This window comes from Mustela erminea, chromosome 5, assembly GCF_009829155.1.
Source record: "Mustela erminea isolate mMusErm1 chromosome 5, mMusErm1.Pri, whole genome shotgun sequence".
Classification (NCBI taxonomy): Eukaryota; Metazoa; Chordata; class Mammalia; order Carnivora; family Mustelidae; genus Mustela; species Mustela erminea.
This window is the reverse complement of record NC_045618.1, coordinates 35461911-35484023: the sequence shown is the minus strand read 5'-3', so window position 1 is coordinate 35484023 and position 22113 is coordinate 35461911. Positions and strand designations below refer to the sequence as shown.

The 22113-nt window shown below is 42.4% G+C and overlaps 1 protein-coding gene across 3 annotated transcripts in view; it reads right to left on the bottom strand.

Moving 5' to 3' along the window:
- Positions 1-22113, bottom strand: part of THSD4 (thrombospondin type 1 domain containing 4) — a 571839-nt gene that overhangs the window by 191795 nt on the left and 357931 nt on the right. The window lies entirely within an intron of this gene.

Here is a 22113-nt window from a genome sequence, read left to right as displayed (position 1 = left end):
GTAAATGACCCACAGAGAGGCAGCCAAGCTACCACAGAGCAACTGCTAATGCGAAAATGACTAGAACACTCTGGAGTGTAGTCTGGGAAACCGCCTGGAGCCGCAGAAACCCAGCGATGAACAGGCTGTCGCAGCTGGAATGAATCTTCCCAGACAAGTCATCAGCCTCCTGATTTTCCAGCGGGCGACACTGCAGCCCAGAGGGAACAGAGGAGGCTTGCCCAACACCACACGGCCAGTCAATGGCGGGCGGACGCACAATTACCTCAGGGAATCCAGCCTGACATCCTAGTGGCCAGTATCCATATTCCCATCGCCAGGGCTTTGCCCCCTAGATCATGGAGTCATGGAGAAGGCTCCTCTGAAAAATCTGAATTTACAGTCCAGACCCACCCATTACTAGCGATCTGACCCTGCTCTCCTCATGGAAAAATAATGTCTTTCTGACCAATATCTCACAGAGTTATTGGGACTAGTTGAGTAAGAAGACACACGGGAAGGCCTTTGACAAACCATCAATTTTAGTTTTATGAATAGAAGCAGCTGTGTCTCACGCATGGGGCGTGTGTGCGGTGGCTACGCTGGTGAGGGTCGTGCTGGGCATGGACGTACCCGCTGATGTTCGCTGTTATTACTCTCATTAAAAACAGCAATAACCGGGGTGCCTGGGTGGCTCGGTGGGTTAAAGCCTCTGCCTTCGGCTCGGGTCATGATCCCAGGGTCCTGGGATCGAGCCCCGCATCGGGCTCTATGCTCAGCGGGGAGCCTGCTTCCTTCTCTCTCTGCCTGCCTCTCTGCCTGCTTGTGATCTCTCTGTCAAATAAATAAATAAAATCTTTAAAAAAAAAAAAAAACAGCAATAACCTTCATTCTCTTGGACATAAAAACAACCATTACCAAAAACATTGAGACAAATCACTTGGGCGTTGAGTCATATTCAGAGAATTGATATTACCTGTAAAGTAGCTAATATACAGAATATTATAGTGCAAAACCCTTGTGGTATACTTAGAGAACTAGTGTCATGCTTAGAAAAAATACCTGATTTTTTATGCTATTAAAGTTACCAAATGCTCTTGTTTTATTTAAGGCAAGGCATCTTTTGGTAAAACTGTCACGAAAATTTTCTTCCTTCCTTTTTCTTCCTTCCTCCCTCCATTCTTCCCTCCCTCCCTCTCTCGCTTTCTTTCATTCTTTTTCTTTCTCTCTCTCTCTCTCCTCGCTCCCTCCCTCCCTTCCTTTCTTGTTTAATTGAAGTATAATTGACACATAATATTATATTAATTTCAGGCATACAACATAGTGATTCGACAATCACAAACTTTAAAATTATGGAAAGTATAAAATTACAAAATGCCCATCATATGTATATTTACCATCTGTCACCAAAGAAAGTTATTGTAATATTATTGACTATATCTCCTATACTATATTTTTCATCCCTGCGACTTATTTTTTTTTTTGACTTATTTATTTTATAACTGGAAGTTTGTTCTTAGTCTCCTTCACCCCTTTTTGCGTGGGTACCATTGTCTGTCTGCATGAATAATCGCACCGACTTTCTGAGTTCGAGGCCTAGTATCTTCTCCTCTTTGTATATATTCTTTTTTTTTTTAATTTTTACTTATTTATTTGACACAGAGAGAGAGAGATCACAAGCAGGCAGAGAGGCAGGCAGAGAGAGAGGGGGAAGCAAGCTCCCTGCTGAGCAGAGAGCCCGATGCGGGGCTCGATCCCAGGACCCTGAGACCATGACCTGAGCCGAAGGCAGAGGCTTAACCCATTGAGCCACCCAGGCGCCCCCCTCTTTGTATATATTCTATCCAAACACTTCACTTAATACCTCATCCCAAATGAATTAGCTTTTTTTTTTTTTTAACTTATGAATCATGTATTTGATTGTGCTTCCGTCTTTGCTTTGGCTTCTGTGAAGCTCAGAGTAAAATTTCTGACCCAGACTCAGTAGGACATAATGGCCTGGATGTTAGACACTAGATTTATTCCTCCTATTTTTCTAATCCAAAGTTTTCCCGTTGCTCCATTTTCTTCCTTTACCCGTTATCTTGTACATTATTACATTCACTAAACCTTTTAAGGTTATTTTAAATTCTTTTTAGAATGAAGGAATCATAAAGAAGTAACTTTCCAGAGATGTTTGCAGTTAACATTGTTGATTATTGTAACAAACAAGACTGCCTAGGATTCCCTCCTTCCTTCTCTCTACGCCCCCCACCGCTCCCTCCCTCTTCCGCCCCCTCCCCCCCTCCCCCCCTTCTTCCTTCCTTCCTTCCCTCCCTCCCTCCTTTTTACTGTAACATCTGTCTTAACATTTTCCTTGCAACAGGAAACCAAATGGCAAAGAAATACTTCGTGTGGGTCTCACTCACAACCATGAATATCAGAGGACAGAATCTTCATTTCTTCGGGGCTTCTGACCAGCAAAGAAAACAACCAATATCTTAGATTCCTGAGTAGCAGGCCACATTTTACCTTGGATACTTCTGGCAAAACATCTATTTTTAGAAAACAAGACATTTGGGAAAATGTCATGATTAAAGAATGTTCAGATGAAAGGAAATGCTTTTTTATCTTCTCCTCACTTAAAATACATGCTCGTTGAAGCAAATTTGTCATATACTGTACAGAGAAGCCGTGAAAATACGAATCAACAAAAATCATGCATAAAAGGAAATATTTTAGATATCAGTCTAAAAAAAGAGGTAGTTATAGCTATTAAAAGTTCTGGAGGATGCCTCTGTTATACCTGCCTTCATTTATTTTTCTATTATTTTCATGGTAGGAACAGGGTCCCACATCTTGACTCAGCAAAACTTTGAATCATGGGTTCCAATTTGGCCATCGCGGACGTCTCGTCACATCACTCGTGTGATGCGGGAAGCTCCAATTGTATAGCATGTTGAGGAACACGTGCACTTTCCTTTGTTTCCAGTTCTCTGGTGACTCACGACAAACTTGCCCCATGAGCAAGAACTCTGTGGTTTCCCATGCGGTCAGCACCTTCATGCGGAGACCAGGAAGCTCTGATAAAAATCTTATTTAGGTAGAACAGCCTGGCAAGTGCTTAAAAGCAGTCCCAGGTTTGACTTTTTTTTTTTTTTTTTAAACTGGATAACCAGTTTTTGTATTTATTTGTATCCAACTTATACCAGAACAGAAACTCAAGGAGGGGGGCTTTTAAAGGTATCCGTAAATAGGATAAGAATAAATATATGAAAAAGCCAAGGCAGAAACAAAATGGCTAAGAGAAGGGCAATAAAAGCATGAGGTAGGTACAGAGATTGTATTCCTGGAAGGTCTTATCCAATAGCTAAAGGGAGGCTATAAATTGGTTCTGAGCTTCCAAATGGCCAAGACTGAGAAGCAGGCATGATGGGCCATCAGAATCACTGTTTGTAAGTCCAACTCACACACACAAACACACACGTACACACACAGGCACACATGCTCGCACACATGTGCACACCATGTGGCCTGGCTTTCCAGCTTTCTGACTGCTGATGGAGAGTCTTCTTGGGGTCTACAGCTGAGTCTGCCTGTGCCCTTCTGCACAGTTTTCTGCTCCAAAGGTAGTGTGCTGGGAACACCTGTGACTTCCTGGATGCTTTGTTCTTGTTGGAACAAGCTGGTAGAGCTAGAGAGGTAAGGCTGCAGAAGTGGCCCTCAGTTGATAATGTCAAGGAGGGTGAGGGCACCAGCTTCCTCGGTCCCCTGTTGGATAATTCTGAGTTACGTGCTACACTAACGGGCAGAGGTCATTGTATCACTATCAGTGTGTTCTCATGGGCTCTGTAAAACACCTGGACTGGGTGCCTCCCAACCCTGTCCCACTTTCCCTCTCACTTACTGGGGCTCCTCAGACCATCTGCCAAACGGACCACCTGCACTCACATGTTTGGCTCAGGGTCTGTATCTGGGGGACCCAAAGCAAGACAGGGTCACAATGGGGTCTAGTAATATGCAGCCAACTTAATGATGATGTCGTGTGTTGCCTCCTCTAAGGACTTCCAATACAGCCAAGGGCAGTCCTGCATAGTCCATGTCAATGGCCACCCACTTAAGGCTCCCGGGGAGATCTGCTTGACAGAATCCACTTCCAGCATTGCTGTTCGAGGCTGAGCCAATAACTCTACCCATAGCTTTCTAATCCCTCACAAGAGGGGGTGACCCATGGGTCCCCTCCATTTCTAAGATTCTTTGACATAAAATATGCTACCTCTACCTAACTTTAAGTTTTTAGGGAGAAAAAAAAAAAATCACAGTGCTCCCTGCTGAAGGGTTTTTCAGAGACTCCCACTGTGTTCTGTAGAAGCCCGCAGACTTGGAAAATAGGAGGGGCCCTGGAAGAGAGAAGAGGCCGTGTGTAGAACAGCTATCACACGTCTCTGTGAGATGGCCAAGGAGTAGGAAGAGCCTGGGGATGGAAGGAGCAACGACAAAGTGGGGCCCTCGAGGGAAGAGGGCAATTTCTAAACCAAGAGAGGAACAGCAGGGCCTCCTGGAGGCAAAGCAAGTCAGTTATAACCCATGAAGTCTGGCTGCAGGTAGGAAGGAATTATGGGGAAAAATGGTCTGAGAGCTCAGGTCTGTATTAGAGAAACTCAGTGTGCCGGGGGACAAAGAGAAATCCCCATGGTAGCCTTTAGCAAGTTATGCTCTGCATGTTACTAACCTGTCCAGCCCCGCTTTCTCATCCAAAAATGGAATAATAATCCCTACCACAGAGGATTTTGCTGGGATTAAATGAGAAGGCCCAGCACCTGAGCACCAAGTAGATGCTCAGTAAATAGGGATGTCGCAATCTGTTGACACATCCAGAATTAAGGAAATACATGGACATCTCCGACGACAAGCCTCTCAACATTTAAAAAGCGGGTATTTTTAGTCGTAGCTATTTCATAACTTGTTTGCATTTTTATTTGATTAAGTCCCATAAAGAGAAAACACATACAACATTCAAACCACGCACTGCTCCAGAATAACAAAGCCTTAAGGGTCCATGGCTTTGCTCTTGAATTTCAGTAAAAACAATTCTAACCCAAAACTAAATGAAATGCTTTGCTCATGACTGATAAGTATTGGCTGTGGCCTTATCAAGTTATGCCTCTCTCTGGACCTCAGATTTCCCATAACTAACAGCATGGGGCACAGGGCCAGATGCACTTGAGGAAGCTGTTCACGTCTTTGGTCTGTTTGAATTCTAGGACCCCCAGGGAAAGCAAAGAGCGGACTTCTTTATGTGGCCACAGAGTTACTTCCGTCTGTCATCGTCACCCTTGTGTCCTGAGCACCTCAGAGGCCGGCTTAGAGCGTCTAAACCTTAATGAGTCCTTTGCTTCTCTTCCCCTGTCAATAAATTACAGGGCGATGTTTTTCCTCTTGTTACCATTCCCTGTAATTTATGTCCTGTGGTCTCAGAGGTTCATTTAGGGCCCAGAAAAATCTGCCTGTTCTGTTCTCAGATTCAATGTTGGTTGGTAAAGAAAGTGACAAGAGCGTCCCTGGAGCTGAGACCAGAGACATAAAGTCTCTCCCATCAGTTCCAAGGCATCCTTCAAGGCTCAGCTCAGACTCTGCTGTGGCCGTGAACCTCTGGCCTATTAACGTTTCTTACTTCTCTAAGTCATTTCAACTAACGGGCTCTTGGCACTCCATGTAATTAAGGCCTTATTCTATATTTTGCTAGGTTCTAACTGCCTGCATCATATAATTGAGCAATGGTTTGCACGGGGGGACTCTATGCATTGGCGACTGGCCTGGTGTAACATCAGACAGAAGGGGGGTCTAATCCTGGTTCTGTGATTAGAACCATGTGACCTAGGCCACTGAATGTGGGCACATCTTACCATGCATGTATAATGGACATCTCTGATTTTTACCTGCCAAGTACTCTTTTTTCTGGAAACAACCAAGCTGATACCACTGTGTGATCCAGTCAGGCTGAAACAAATAACTCCGTTTCCAGGGAGGGGAAGGGCCCAGGACTTGGACAGGCTAATCAGATATTTATATCCCCTTGGCTACAGTGATTGGCTCAGGAACAAGCACGTGACCTGGCCCAGCCCAATGAGAATTAGCACTAGGAATTTACTGGAATTACAGTCACAGCCCTTTGATTCAAGATTCTAAAATCCAAAAAGCTTCAAAACCTAAGGCTTTGGGGCACCTGGGTGGCTCAATCAGTAAAGCATCTGCTTTCAGCTCAGATCATGATCCCAGGGTCCTGGGATGGAGTCCTGTATGGGGCTCCCTGCTCAGCGAGGAGCTTACTTCTCCCTCTGCCTGCCATTTTCTCTGCTTGTGCGCTCTCTCTCTCAAATAAATAAAAAAATTTTTTTTTAAAAAAGGAAAAAAAACCCCAAAAACCTAAGACCTTTTTTTTTTTTTTTTTTTGGTCAGTTCGGGATTCAAATTTATTTGGTAACAAAACATGACTTAACTGATGTGATACTATTAATAATAGTCTTTAATTAATCCCACCTAGTATGACTATTGAATATGACTAATCAAACTGTTTGCTCTAGATATATGTATGTATTTGATGAGAACCCTACTTGGGGTGTTACATAATACACAATGTATGTATCATATTATCCTTCTAATATCAAAACAAATGACCACATTCTGAAACACATCTGGGCCCCAAGAGCTTTAAGTAACTTGTACTTGTCACTTGCCTTTGTACACACTGTTCCCCTCTGCCTGGAAAGCTCAGCACCCCTCCCCTCGTCTTCCTCAAATGGATGGATTCTTCATTATTTATGCCCCAACCTAAATGTCCTCTCCCCTGTGAAGCATTCCCTGACTCTCTTCAGCGTAATCAGCCACGTCTTCACCTGGGTTCCCAGGGTGCTGGATCTACACACATTACACTATAGATGTGTCCACACTGCATTAAGGTCCTCTCTCTGTGCAATTTTGTCCCCCCACCCCTCCAGTGGGCTCCTGGGAGCGGGAACCAATCTTTGCCTCCTCAGTTTTTGGATACAATGCCCACCATAAGCCTAGGGGCAGTGAAGCATCTCACCACTACAGCTTCCCAAAAAGAGGGGAACATGGGCAGAAATGTCATACTTTTGCTGAAAGTCCATTAATCGCGTTCTAGAAGTTTCGACACAGAAGTTTCAGTTCTCATCAATTTTGTGATGCTGCAAACCCCTAGTTTCCATTGATAGAGAAAAGTAAAATAAAGAAAAACTCATTTTAGAGTCGGCGGACCAGCACGCTAACCAGCACAAGGCACCGAGAGGGCTACTGGCCGCCCCCATCAGTAACGAGACAGGGCTGATAGAACGTGAAAGTCAAGCTACACCTCTGGGGAAAGGTGCACAGCTCCAGGACACATTCGCCATGTGGGGTGAAGAGTTTGCCCTCCGACTGGATCCATTTACAGGAGAGGAGCAATGACCAGGAAGAAGGAGCCCCTGGCTGGAGAGGAAGCATGTATCCTTCTTTGCGTCTGGACAAAGCCGTCCCTACTGAGGCTACTGACAGCTATACTCTGAAACATGGAAATCAGAGGCCATGTAAGTACTTATTTTAACCCAGTAAAAATATGTGGGCTTGTGTGTGTGTGTGTGTGTGTGTGTGCACGCGCGCGTGTGTGTCTTTCTACTTCACTGTGCTTTCTTTCCCAGAAATAAAAGCCAAAGTAATTAAGCATTATTTGGCTTAACCATTATGGTGTGTATCCGGCTTTAAGCCTTGGCTTAGAATTCTGTTAATCATCAACAAGCTTCATGATGAGAGGGCTCCCTTCATCCAAAAATCCCAAGTGCTTACTCATAGTTCTTAGATGTTTTCAGTGTCATTTGGGATTTTGCTTCCCTTTGAATCGGTTTTCCAGAGCATTTAGAGGACCCAGTTCCAAAGGAGCTGCCGCCAGGGGTCTTCACCACCTGTGCCTCATTGGGAAGTTTCCCAGAGTGGTTTTGCTAATGGGTCGCCTGGCAAGACTCTGCTGCACGCCTTGTCTTTGAAGGGTGTCCTCATCAGTCTTGACACAGCTTTTCTGCTCCAGGCTGACACGAAGGCTCAATAGATGTGTGCCACACACGCACACCTGGGGTTCAGTGCCAAGCTCCACAGGACAAAGCAGGTTGTAGGAATGGTTTCCCCGCCTCTGGGTGTTGATGGGCGCACTGGGGGACCAGATGTTCATGGAGGAAACTCAGATGAGAGCAAGTGAGATCGAACCGGATCCAAGGTTTGATGTGATAGAATGTGCCAGAGCAGATGGGGCTCCAGGACCAGAGATGGAGTGCAAGGGTGTCCTGGGAGAGGAGGGACTGGAATGGGCAGTGAGGGGGAGGTGCGATGACATCGAGGCGGCCCCACGTCCAGGCCCTGTTCTTCTGCTCCATTTCCGGGGGCAAAAATGCTAGAGGGTGAGGTTAGGATCTTCGTCCGGTTGGCTCCCTCACTGATCCACGCCAACCACTTAGAACAGTGCCCCGCACACAGTAGGCTCTCTGAGAATGAAGTGTTGATGAATGCAGTGGAGGCCTGGGGTTCTCCCTTCTATCCCTATGTCCCCACCACCTTGCAACAGACTCAGATGGTTGATATACAAATCTAACCATCACTACGGGGTCAGCATACTTGGGGAACAAACTGTATACAGCCGAGGTCTCTTACAAATAGCTTTGAACACATTCAACATATCTGGTTTAACTGTCACTGCCATAAAGACTGAAAGCCACAACCACTGTCTTTCAAGTTACCCCCACGCCTTGCCTCGCCCAAGCTCCCAGATGTGACAACAAGGCCCCGCGTGCTTCTGTTGCTTCTAGACCATTTGCCCTCCAGCTCTGGGCTGAGCCACTGTGTGGTCTTGAGCAAGCCACATAACCTCTAAAAGATTCATTTTCTCTCTATGTGAAATTAGTGGGTTGGACTACATTATCTCTAAGCTTCCTTCCCAAAGAGTGATTCAAGAGACTGGAATTCGGTACGCAACACCACTCTTTAGCTCTCGGGGAAGACAGACTGTTTTTTATTCAAGCCCCAGATCCACCCTTCTGTGGAGAAAACCACAGTGACCTCCTGGCCCCCTCCTTCACCAGCCGGGAAGGTGTGGCCAAGTCGTTCCAGCTTTAAGGTATTCTGTGTTTGCCACTTCTCCCTTCGCAACCGCCCATCCCCATCTTCCTACCGTAAAGCACCCTAGATCTTTTCTTCTCCTTTCTCTTCCCCTTGGCTCTTGACTCCTTTAAGATTTGGTTAAAGAATCTAGGGCCACATTTTGGATCCTCGACTGTCAACCTCCCCTCTGTAGGACCACCTGCTTCTCTTCATTCTCGTGTGTGCTCCCCCAACTCCATTTTGTCCCCTCTCATCCCCTCCCTTTATGTTTAGCTTGAGTGTGACAAGTACCTCCTCACGCCTCATACCACTCCTCTGGTTGATACCACTGGTTGTTGTGGTTGATACCACTCCTCACGCTTCACGCCTCTCCACTAGGCTTGAGAGACCAGATGCTTTTATGACAAGGACGGGGGCCACACGTTGAGTATCTGCTGTGCACCAAGAACTTTCTGAAAATTACCTCCTCGATCTTTACTAAAACTCTATGTTGACATATTCCTCAACATTTTAAAGATGAAAAAATGAGGGCACCTGGGTGGCTCAGTCAGGTAAGTCTCTGTCATGATCTCAGGGTCCTGGGATCGAGCCCCACATCAGACTCCCTGCTCAGCAGGAAGTCTGCTTCTCCCTCTGCCCCTCCCCCTGCTTGTACTCTCTCTCTGTCAAATAAATAAATAAAATCTTTTTTAAAAAAAAGATGAAAAAGTGATGCTTAGAGAAGTCAGCTTGCCCAAGTGAGTACACACGGGACCAGAGATTCCAGCTCAGGCCTGTGTGTCTCTAAGCCCAAGCGTGGGTCTTCTCATGTACTCTGCTAAAGACATTAACCCTGTTCAGGGGTTTGTGATATGCATTTGTAGTTTAGTGGTCACTCTTAGATTCAGAGATTTTTTAAAGTTGGAACATATTTAAGAAATCATTTAGTTTTAGTGACTTCTAATAGAGCCTAAGAAATACAAGAACATACCCACACAGAAGGAAGGAATGATACAATTTTATGGAAGAATGCATGCCTATTATATACATCTATAATAAAAATGTAAGTATATCTTTACAAGCTTCCATGGAACAGTTACAAAAATTGGTATATTTGGCTGCAAAGAAAACCTCGAGCCTTTTTCTAAGGTTGAAACTGTCTTGTGTACAATATATCCCCGAGCTGCATCACACATACTTGATGTTCTAGCCAAAAGAAAAACAAAATAATTTGCCACGGTCTAAATATGCCCCTATCTTTCCCAGCTGGAAACCCTTCTTTACTGTGTCTGAGACTTGAGATGGCTTCCTCCACTATCTGTCAGTAGAACTCCTAAACATTTGTCAGTCCCATCTTGAATGTTATTTTCTCCACATGGCTGTTCCTGTTCTTCCCAATAGGGTGTTGTGTGATTATTAGAGTAATGTGTATCTTAGCTTTAACTAACCTGCTTGTTGGGGTCCACCTTTAGAGAACAGATGTGGGGTGGCGGCTCTCCCCTCTTCATACCACAGCACTTAGCACAAACCTTCTACATATGATAGCACACACTATACAGTTTTCGGTTTATTTGAGAGTTGTGTGTTTTGCCTTGGTGCGAAGTAGAAATTTAAAAAAATGGTAGATGAGCCGATTTTAGCGCTTTCTAATATGAAGCATTTGGTCTTCTACATCAATTACTCCTTATGTCCCTTAAATATGCTTGGGTTGAAATTTTAGCATTCTTTCTGTCAGTTCATATTAACTTTCCAAGCTAAAGTAAATAAATTTATGAACATGCTGAATCGGGAAATATGGATTTTTTTTAAGTAAAGAAATATTTTTAAAGGAGAAGTGCCTAATTGAGTATGCATGTCAACAACACAGTGCAAGAAAATAGGGAAAGAAAACACCCTCGATAGCATTCATTTTGAGACTAAATAGATTTTTCCATTTATTTTGTGACTTTCCAGTAAAGCACCCAATAATTCCTTGCAAGCAAATTTTCTCAAAAAGTGTCAAATAAAATTTTGTTTCAGCCTCTCATGACCTGCCAAGCACAATTAATCACTTTTCTCTAATGTAGCTGAGCTGCTTAAAAGTATTAGCTACACAGAAGGAAAGGAAAGTTAAAGGAAGGTGCTAAAGTTATCCTTTGTATTTGGACAGATCTAAACAGTTCTGCAAAGCATTTTGTTGATGTTATTTATTAAATATTCCTCATATGCCATCAAGATGAATATTATTATTATCCCCATTTTATAGACGAGGAAATAGAAGTCTAGAAAGGTTATTTGTCCAACAGACATATGTTAGAAGAAAAAGGAAAAGGAAGGAAAGAAGAAAGGACAAAAATATGTCTTAGAAAGGGTAAAGATGGCAGACTGAGCAGAAACATTTTGTTTTTCTCTTTCTTTTCCAAAATGCCATTCCAATGGCAGAAAAGATCCACATGTTACAACAACAATAAAACGAGAAAGCATACAATCAGCAGATAAATTTTTTGAGGAATTTCTGGATATTAGAAAGTTTATGTTGGCAAGAGACCATTGCAGAAATATCACCAAAGCAGACTATTGCAGAGATGGAGAAAATTCTAGACTCTGAAACCACAGGTACAATGAGCAGGCATCACCATCAAATCAGAGTGGTCATTATGTCAAGGACAGGACTGCTGAAGAACAGATGGTCGTGCCCCATCTCCCCCAGAGGCCGAGAGAGCAGTTGGTGGGAGATTTAACATGTCTGTCTGAACCACCAAGAGATGAAGCAGGCAAATGTCAGGCAAAGATATAAAAGACTCAGACAATGCAATCTATAGCCTTGATATAATAGCTACAAAAAAGTCCCTGTACCCAGTGATTAGGAATGAACCTTTTTCTCCAGCTCATTTGGAATGTTGACAAAGACGGTCCATGCATTAGGCCATAATGTAAGTTTCAATAAATTTCAAAAACTCAACCTCACAGACACCCCATTCCCTGACTGGAGTGCGATCAAGTTAGAAACCAACTTGGGCCATACTTCTGAAGATGTAATTAAATAAAGCACGAATCTGAGAAAATATTGTAATGACAATTTTTAAACTACTTAAGGCCAAATAATAAGATATCTCAAAACATAAGGGATGCAATAGAAGTGGTATTTCAAGAAAAAGTTACCATCTTTAATGTTCATATTTGAACAGATTAAAGGCTGGAAATCAATGGGCTATACATAAATTTATAGAAAGTTTAAAAAAAGTTAGAGAAAAAAACAAAAGGATGAGATGAATCCATCCAAAGAAAGTAGAAGGAAAAAGGAAAGCAGAACCAAATGGGATAGAAAGCTAAGCTTCGATGCAGAGGATCGACAAAGCCAAAGGTTGGCTTTTCATAAAGACTAATAAAGCTGACAGGCTGCTGGTGAGAATGACCAATAAAATAGAATGGGGAGAGCACAAAGGATGTCTGAAGCAGCTCTAGACACATCTCTAGGTGCTACAGACAATGGAAAGATCATCAGAGATTTACTACTAATCTACTTAATAAAAACAGAAATATATCAAAACCAAGTGGATCTATCTCTGGAATGCAAGGGTAGTTTAACATTATATACTCTATCTCTGAACTTTATCACACTGACGGAGTATAGACGGAAAAACCATATGTTCCTCTCAATAGACAGAGATAATGCATTGCATAAAATTCAATACCTATTCATGATTAAGAAAGAAATTGCTCAGCGGACCATTAACAGAAAAGCGTTTATCAGTGTGATAAAATGGATCAGCACTTGCAGCTAACTTCATTGTTTTTCAGCTAACTTCATTTTTCTTGTAGAAAGCGTTTTTTTTTTTTAATTTAAACTCAATTTAAGCTAGCTTCCTTTTTAATGGCAACGTCGTAGAAGCATTCCCTTTAAATTAGGAACAAAATAACACTGCCTCTGAAAGTCCTCCCCAGAGCAATAAGAATTATTCTTTTTTTTTTTTTTAAGGTTTTAAGAACTGGAAAAAGGGAAAATTCAAAATGGTCATTATTCACAGATTATATGATTATGCGCTTAGAAATCATAAAAGTTCCTATAGATAACTGAAATTAATGATGATTGAAATTCACAATTAAACAAATTATTTGGACATAAGATCATTTGTGTTTCTAAGCATTAGCAAAACAAAAATCTAAAGACATAAACAAATCTTAAAAAAAAAAAACAAATCTGGAAAACAGATTGGCGTTTCCTTAGAAAGTTAAAAATAGAGCTGTACTACTAGGTATTCATTTAAAAGACACAAATGTGGTGCTCCAAAGGGGCACCTGCACCCCCATGTTTACAGCAGCAATGTCCACAACAGCCAAAATATGGAAAGAGCCCAGATATCCATCAACAGAAGAATGGATAAAGAAGATGTGATATATATATATGTGGTGGAATATTACTCAGCCTTCAAAAAGACAAAGTCTCGCTATCTGCAATGATGTGGATGGAATTAAAGGTATCATGTTAAGTGAAAGAAGTCAGTCAGAGAAAGACAAATACCATATGATTTCACTCCTGTGGGTAATTTAAGAAACAAAACAGAAAATCACAGGGGAAGGGAAGGAAAAATAAAGTAAGACGAAATCAGAGAGGAAGGAAGACAAACCATTAGAGACCCTTAACTATAGGAAACTAACTGAGGGTTGCAGGAGGGGACGGCGATGAGTGGATGGGGTAACTGGGTGATGGGCACTAAGGAGGGCATGTGATGTAATGAATACTGGGTGTTATACAAAACTCACGAATCCCTGAACTCTTTCTCTGAAACTAATGATATGATATGTTAATTAATTGAATTTTAATAAAATTTAATAAAAATAAACAATTTACCATAGCAGATGATAACAATATAGCTAGGAATACATCTAAAATTAAAGACATGCAAGAACTTTATGTAGAAAATTGTACAATTTCACTGAAAAACTTCAAAGAAAACCTAGGTAAATGTAAAGCTTATAGTATATTCATGGATAGAATGGCTCAATATTGGAATGTTAGTGCTCTCATATTGCTTTATAGATTCAATACAATTCTGATAAAAATTCCTAAAGGATTTTTTCAAAAGAAATTGATTAAGTTCTAATTTCACCAAGAAGAGTGAATGTCTAAAAACTGCTAACACACTCCCAAGGAGTAAGTAGAGAGATTTCAACAAATGGTCTTGCAACAAGTGATTACCAGTATATGGAAGAAATGAAGTTAGGTCCATTATTCACATTATTCACACATTATTCACACCCCAAAAAAATCAGTTCTAAGTGTATCAGAGACATAAATGTGAAAGGCAAGACTTCGATAATTTTATAAATGAATACAGAATAACACCTCTATAAACTTGGGGTTGATAATTTCTTAAGGAAGACAAAGTTCACATCAAGTAACTTAAATTCACACACACTAAACCTGAGGACTTCTGTTTATCAATAGATGCTACAAAATTTTAAATTCGAGGCACAAACTGGAAACTATTACATGGAATAACAAACAAAGGAGTCATATTCAAAACACACAAAGAACTAAGTCAGTAGTGAAAAAGTGAAGAACCACATCTAAAATCTGGAAATAGATACAAACAGGTATCTCAGGGGAGAAGAAACATGGACAGTCTGCACATATGTCAATATCACAGGACAGCAATAGTGGTTAATCAGAGAAATGTCAACTAACACACACCAATAATATATTACGTTGACAAAAGTTAATCTGTCTGATGATGTCAAATATTGACAAGGAGACAGATAATTGAGAACACTTAAACACTGCTAGTGAAGGTGAAACCTGATAACCACTTTAGAAATCAATTTAACATTATCTTGTGGAATTAAACAAACACGTACTCTATGACCCACTAATTCAGTACTTCTAGGTATACACTCTAAAGGAATAGACATGGGAATAGACATGGTCCAAATGGCTCACGGCCGCATTGTTGATAACAGAACACAAGCCAACCTAGAAAGAACTCAGATAACTATCAACAGAGAAAAGACAGTTTATCACAGAGAATGCTTGCAGCGGCGAAAATGAATGAATGTTACATGCGTCCTTGTGTTGAATGAAAAATCAAGTTGAATAAAGGAACACAAGATACCATGTTTATATAACTCAAAACAAAATAAAATAAACAATATAGTCTTAGAGAAATATATGTATATATGAATAACAAAATTATTTTTTAAAAAGGCAAGGAAATGACAACCATCTTCTCTCTGGGAGAGAGGAGAGGACAGGCCTGGTTACTAGCATGTAGTATTGGGTATATTTTATGTCTTTGGTTAGGTGGTAAGTCCATAGGTGTTTGTTTTATTATTTTGCTTCATAATTTGCTTATAGTACACATATATTTCCCTGTAGATATTAAATATTACACTTTTTTAAGAAATAGAAGAGAAAATAAACTACTCAAAAACCACCTCTTCACAAAAGGGCGGACTTTATGACTGAGTTCAACAGACCTTCAAGAAAAGGCTAATTCGGGGCGCCTGGGTGGCTCAGTGGGTTAAAGCCTCAGCCTTCAGATCAGGTCATGATCTCAGAGTCCTAGGATCGAGCCCCGCATGGTGCTCTCTGCTCAGCAGGAAGCCTGCTTCCCTTCCTCTCTCTCTGTCTGCCTCTGTCTACTTGTGATCTCTTGTCTGTCAAATAAATAAATTAAAAAAAAAAAAAAAGAAAGAAAAGGCTAATTCCTCTGTTATTTAAACTGTTTCAAAACACACTAAAAGATGAGAAACTTTTGAATTTATTTTATAAACTAGAAAAACCCTTGTCTAGCACAATAAAGGAGAGCCATGAAAAACAGAACTCATTTACAAAAACCCCAAATTCAAAAGAAAATATTCACAAATCAGATCTAATAGTGAATTTAATGAATAAATCACCATGACTAAGATAGTTCCTAAAAGGCAAAGAGAGTCCAACATTAAGAAATGTACTAATGTACTAATATAATTCACTGTCTTAAATTTATTTTAAAAATAAATAAATTTATTTTTTTAATTCAATTAGCCAAGATATAGTACATAATTGGTTTTGATAGAAAGTTCAAATGATTCATCAGTCAGTTTAACTTACCTTTTGAGTAGATTAAAGAAGGATATCCCATCAGCGCTTTGTGAAGGCAAACAACATTTGCCCAAATTGAACAACATTCCTGATAAAAACTTAGGAAGGACATTGTCCCTGGATAAAATTGATCTACCTGAAACATCTGGCAGGCATCACACTTACTGATGACAGATTAGAAGCTTTCCCATTTATGCCTGAAAGATGAGAATGTTCAATTTCATTGCTCTGATTTAACACCATGTACTGGAAGTCCTGGCAATTGCAAGAAGACAAGAAGCAGAAACAAGTACCAGGTATCAGAAAAGCAGCAGCGGAATTGTCATCATTTGCAAGTTGTAGGCCTATACACACATAGAGGCATAGACATGTAGGCATATTCTTCCATGCATACATAGGCATATACACATACATGCATACACACATGTGTGTGGGGGCACAGACTCATGCATATGTAGGCGTATGTGTACACATACATACACATGTGTATAGGCATATACACACATGTGCATGTAGGCGTATACTCATATGCATATGTAGGCATATACTCCGTGTGTGTGGGCAAATACACATGTGTGTGGGCATATATACAAATGCGCATGTGGTCATATATACACATGCATATATAGACACAGACACACATGCGTGTATAGGCATGTAAATACATACACTCATAGACACACATGCACGTTTGCACACTCCTTTGTGCTTTAAAATGTTTAGGAATAGTTCCAGAAGAACAAATGCCAAATTGTTACTGATGGTGTCATCCAGGGAGGAAGGATTGGGAAGGGAGTGGGGGGAAAGAGGAGCCTATAATTTTTCATTCTTTCCATTTCTTGAATTTGTTTCTACAACAACAACAGCTTTCTTAATTTAGGAGAAAAACAATTCAAAATGCCAAAAGTCGTATGGCTGGACATGGTAGACCCAAGACTCAAACTCAGGTCTTGCATGGTCGAGTTAGTTCCACATAGTTGGTTTTTCATTCTAGATATCAGAAAGCAAAAGAAAGGTTGAGCGCTGCGCACAGACATCAGTCATTAGGGTCACTGCGTGCATCCTTCATTTGAATTTGCCGCAAATAAACTAAACAGACTAAAGTCTATTAGTAAAAAAAAAACAAAAAAAAAACTAAACTAAACTAAATAGACTAAAATCAGGGCTAGCTTAAGGCTACCACTGCTTACAAAGCAACTCTCCACTGATTAATTTATTTTAATCCTTAAACAGCAATTTCAATAACGTCCAACCATGAAAATGTCCCACAGTAGTAACCTAAATGGCATGTCATAAATGATAAAAATTAATCTTAAGATTGCAGATATGTAATTTCTGTAACTTTCAAAGGCACAGAGAAAAAATTCCAAACCTAGGGATCCAGGGACAAATCTTCTCCTACCACATCCCCTCACAACGTATGCCTCTGTAATCTGAACCAAGCATTGTTTCCAGAACATGTCATGTTCTTTCTTATTTCTGGGGCTCTGTAGATGTTTTCCCTCTGCCTGGAATGTCCTCCCTCCCTCTTTTTCCACTTAAAATGCCTACCCATCTGTGAAGAAAAGAGTTAACACAGCAGACCTGAGTGCTCGCCTTTAAGAAAACCTGCTAATGAGGTTGACCACTGACTGGCATCTGGGAATGGATTTGGGGAGGGCCCCTACACTCCCAGGGATGGTAAAAGTGGCTCACTATGCCTATGCTGTACTAACGATAGGTTTATGCTGAACACCCTGCTTACTTTCTGGAAATCTGTACTGCTGGTACACGACAGGCAGAGCGTGCCTATGTGGCCAGCCCCCCATAAAAACCACAGGCAGTGAGTCTCTGACAAGCATCCCGGGTTGATAACATTTCACACGTGTTGTCACAACTCATCACTAGGGGAATCAAGTGTGCCCTGCATGACTCCACTGGGAGAGGACCTGTGGAATGCTGCGCTTGGTTCCCCCCAGACTTCACCCAGGCACCTTGCTCTGTAGCCTTTTGCTGTAACAAATCACAGCTGTGAGTGCAATTACACGCAGAGCATCACTGAACCTGGGGATTGTCTTGAAGACCCCGTACACACAGACCTTCAAGTCTCAGTTCAAATATGAAGTTGTTTGTGAAGTTTCTGTTCACATCATACGTGGATTTCATTGCTTCTTTGCCCCTCTGCCTCTGCTCTCGCAATTAAAGAGAATTTCGTATTGCATGATCATTAACTGTTTGCACTCAGTGCCCTTTTTCGAGTGGAAGCTCAAAGACAAAAGACCTTCTCTCTTTCACCTTCCCTTCCTGAGCGCCTAGCTCGCACACCCAGGCAGCAGGTACAATAGTAACCACAGTAACTGCTAGTAAGTTTCATTCTGCCTAAGACACAAGCTAACTGCTCTACACACACCATCACCTTCCATTCTTCCAACCACCTCTTAAAGCAGCTACTGTTACTGCCCTCCTCGTAAACATAAAACACAGACAGGTTACATACACAGATTATATGCACTAAGTGATTTTTTATTAGATCATGTATTTTATTTTATTTTATTTTTTACCAGCTAAGCGCATGCTTACTATACACAATTGAAAGGTACACAGGTGCATGGTGCAATGGAAATCCCTCAGGTGCCCTCCAACCCCAGCCACCCTGTCTCCTCCCCTTTCCTGTGTATCCTCCCAGAGAGGAGATGACAAATATGTTCATCCATTTTACACAAAGAGTAGCATTTTATACGGGGTGTCTGGGTGGCTCAGTGGGTTAAAGCCTCTGCCTTCAGCTCAGGTCGTGATCCCAGCTGAGGTCCTGGAATCGAGCCCCGCATCAGGCTCTCTGCTCAGCAGGGAGCCTGCTTCCCCCCACCCTCCGCCTGCCTCTCTGCCTACTTGTGATCTGTCTGTCAAATAAATAAATAAAATCTTAAAAAAAAAAAAAGAGTAGCATTTTATATATGTCGTGCTGCAATTTGCTCTTCTCACTTCACAACATATCCTAGTGGTTATTTCCTACCCATATGTGCAGAATCACGTCATTCTTTCTGAACACCTGCCTAGTGCCCCCGATCGAGGGACATTTGGGTTTTTGCAACAACCTAATTCTGAAAAATGGTTCAGAGAGTATTTTGCACATTTGGAGTAGATTTATACAATAAAGTATTAGAAATGGAGAAGTTGGGCCAAAGAGCTGTTTCTTCTTCATTTTTAATGTCAAAAAAAATTGATCTTTTAAAAAAGTTTTTACTTACATTCCAGTCAGTTAACAGTGCCGTGTTAGCTTTTCATGTACGAGACAGCGAGTCCACACTTTCCTATGACACCTGGTGCTTATCTCAACAAAAATGGAGATATTATTCATATAACCACAAAATTTGCTTTTTAAAAAGGTACATACAGTTCGGTGCTTTTTTAGACACTCACAAGATTGGGACCACAATCTGTACCCTTTACGTTGATTTTTAATTTTAGTTTTGAATTTTGGTAGGTTTGCCAAATTGCTTCATCAAAATGAACATAAACATCTTTTTGACCCACTTCTACTGTTTTGATTTCCAAGTTGCCTCTCCCTCCCCTTCCTCACACATAACAGTGTCTCACTGGTCTTCTCTGAGGACTTAAGTCCAAATTCAGGAGAGAAAAATGCACACTTCCCCTCCCACACACTCTCCGGCAGCGTCCAGCAAACAAACCAGATCCCGGCGTGTTTCGCACGCTTGGTGAATGCACTAGAAGTCCAGCCTGCTTTTACATTCTCCGGGGGGATATGTACAATCTCTACATGTTAACACTGCTGCTCTCCTAATGTTGACAAGGCCAAAGGCTTTCTAGTGACCTCAGTGTTCTTACTGGGTCATGAGAACCAAATGCTCCTGCAACCGGAAAATCAGGGAAGGAACAGTCCTTCCCTGTGTTTGTTTTCAAACCCACGCGCCCACACCACACCAGGTTGTTTGTCCTTGGTTCATAGTTACCGGGGCCAACAGTGCCAGCAACAGGACGCCAAACAAGGATTGCTTGGAATAACACCCCCTCCTCCCACCACCTGCCCACCCCTGCCTATCTGCAAAGACTTCACACCCTAGAAAACGGACTCCGAGCTTCTACCCAGAGTTCGCTGCCTGGCTTCCAGCCCCACGCTGAGCCCCCAGCAGCTACGCGACACAAGGTGTACAGCCCTCTCTTCCCCTTTCTCCTTTCCCCCCGCCCCGTGTGTTTTTATGAACATCCAAAGGGAAGATAATTAAAACCTGCAAGAAAACTGGCTGGCAGCGAAAAAGAAAATCTTGGTGACTTGGGGACGACGCCACATGTTTATGGGTGAGTCTTGTAAGTAACAGGGCTATAAAAACAGGGGTTCTTATAAATACGTGCCACATTCTTCAAAGCTCTATATAAACGACATTCTTTTCAAACAGGGAAGGGGAGCTACTGGCATACTCCTGTTCCTTCCTCATCACTTCATTTCCAGCAAGGGGAAAAGAATCCTAATTGTACAGCTTCCTAGGAGCACAGTAGTTAACGGAGCCGAGGCTCTGAAAGTGACACGTGCACGGGCGTGCGCACATGCACACGTATGCTCCGAAGCAGGAACACAGAAACGAGGACCAGGCACATGAGTGCCTGTGTTTAGTGTGGCAGAGCAGAACAAAGGGGCAGGAGGGTAGGCATTGTGTCACCTCTGATTGGGTTTTCCGGCTATTAAGCCCTTGCACTTGAACGCCAAAGACAGAAGTTGTGCCTTCCTCTCCCGAGTTGGGTGAGCTAGTGGAATCCCCTTTCATTTTTCGCCTGCTTTGCTGACTGTAAAGAGAAACAGGGCCGCCCGCTTCTCTGCATGTGACACAGGCTTGAGGCACATGCATTCCAGAGTGGCCTTCCGCAGGAGCCAGCTGTGTGCAGGTAACTGCAGCCCGCCCTTAGCCTTGCTGTTAATAAGAGTAATTGGCACGCCACTGAGGGGCTGCTGGGGCGCTCTGATTTGCTCTGCACGGGGGTCTCCCCATACCATATGCGCAGGCAGCGGTGATAGAAATATTTTCCATATGAGCTCTCCTCTCACATGCTTAAGTGCTCCGGGCTGAGTTAGGCCGGCCCATTTGTCATTTACTCTGCACAGTAAAAAATCGACAGGGAAGTTGCAAACCCCGGCTACAACTAGAGGGCAATGGTCTGCTTTCAGCTTTCCAGCATCACAAACCCATTCAGTTCCTCCAGCTCCCATTCAAGCCCTCCACCGACCCCCCCACCCACCCCACTCCACCCCCCTTTAGCCCAGGCCCACAGAGTATCTGCAGAGCAGAGGACACGGGTAACTAATAGGCTAAAAGCCTGAAACAAATGACCCGTTGCTGCACGCCTCTGAGCCACATGTCTATTTTGAGCGCACGGTGAGCCCCACAGCCTGGCTTTGGGAGCGCTCTTGCTTCCACTCACAGAGGAGGGAAAAGTCATTACAGACTGCTTTTTCTTGCCTGGTCCATCCTGACAGTGCTAACAAAAGGCAAAGCTGTGATGTGGCCCCTGGCCTTTTTAGGAGATAGACTTTTCACTTGGCTTTTGAGAGGAAGATGGATTCCGGAAAGAGCCTGTCCTTCCATTCATTGCTTGCACATCAGTCTTTGAGATCTTTCATCGGAATAAAGAGTAAAAGCAGCAAATGAGGCAAATGGCTGCAGCCTTATTTGCAGGTGCGGGTGGATACCCCTACGTGCTCCCCGCTCCAGGCCACATGGTCCCCCCCTTCCAGTCTCTTTGCTGCATCAAGACCTGGCTGCCAGAGCATCTATGATGTTCAGAAATGTATCCAGCAAACATGAGCTAAGCCCATAAGAATAAATCATCCTCGCCTCCTTGCCTTAGTAGCTCTGGGCATATTCTAGCCCAGTCATGTATCACTAGCCCACTGCAAACCTATGATCCAAAGTTAAACACCGATTTTTTTCCAGGCACATCAAAGCAAAAAGGAGGAAAATGTGATGCAAAAGAAGTAA